The following is a 727-nucleotide window of genomic DNA, read 5'->3' as shown; positions in this document are numbered from 1 at the left end:
GCCAAATGGCCATAATTTTGTAATACTAAAATAATAAAAGCAGTTATCATTACTTAATGTTTTGTTAAATGTTAATACCCTAACTCATTCATTTTATTCAGTTATTCAGTTATTTGATCAGCCATTTACGTGTCATTGGGGGCATTATAGGTAAACTTACCGTTATTTTTAGCTGAGGTGTGGCAGAGCACTTTGGGGTGTATATTTTTGTTGTTTTCGCAGTTTATGAACTAGAACCATATCGAACAATTGAAGTTTATGTAATACCGGAGTAGCCTGGATTGATCCCTAGAAGTTAAAGTCAGCAGATGTCTGTAATTAGCAGTGACAAGTTCCGTTTAATCTTCCTTTCCCATATTCATTTGTTTAAGACACAACTCTGAAATATATTTTAATAAGATAAAGAGCTATTGGCTTTAGGACAAATTTTAGAATATTTGGAGCAATGGATCCATAAATATACTTTAGTTTCTTTTGCAAACGTGAATTTGGGTAGGGGCGCCTAGGTGACTCAGTTGGTTGAGCGTCCGACTTCAGCTCAGGTCATGATCTCACAGTTCATGGGTTCGAGCCCCACGTCAGGCTCAGTGCTGACTGCTAGCTCAGAGCCTGGAGCCTGCTTCAGATTCTGTGTCTCTTTCTCTTTCTGCCCCACCCCTGTTCACGCTCTGTCTCTGTCTCTCAAAAATAAATAAAATGTAAAAAAAAAATTATTTAAAAAAACCCC

The sequence above is a fragment of the Suricata suricatta genome, chromosome 13 (genome assembly GCF_006229205.1).
Source record: "Suricata suricatta isolate VVHF042 chromosome 13, meerkat_22Aug2017_6uvM2_HiC, whole genome shotgun sequence".
NCBI lineage: Eukaryota > Metazoa > Chordata > Mammalia > Carnivora > Herpestidae > Suricata > Suricata suricatta.
The sequence above is the reverse complement of the archived record's forward strand: the minus strand, read 5'-3'. Positions refer to the sequence as shown.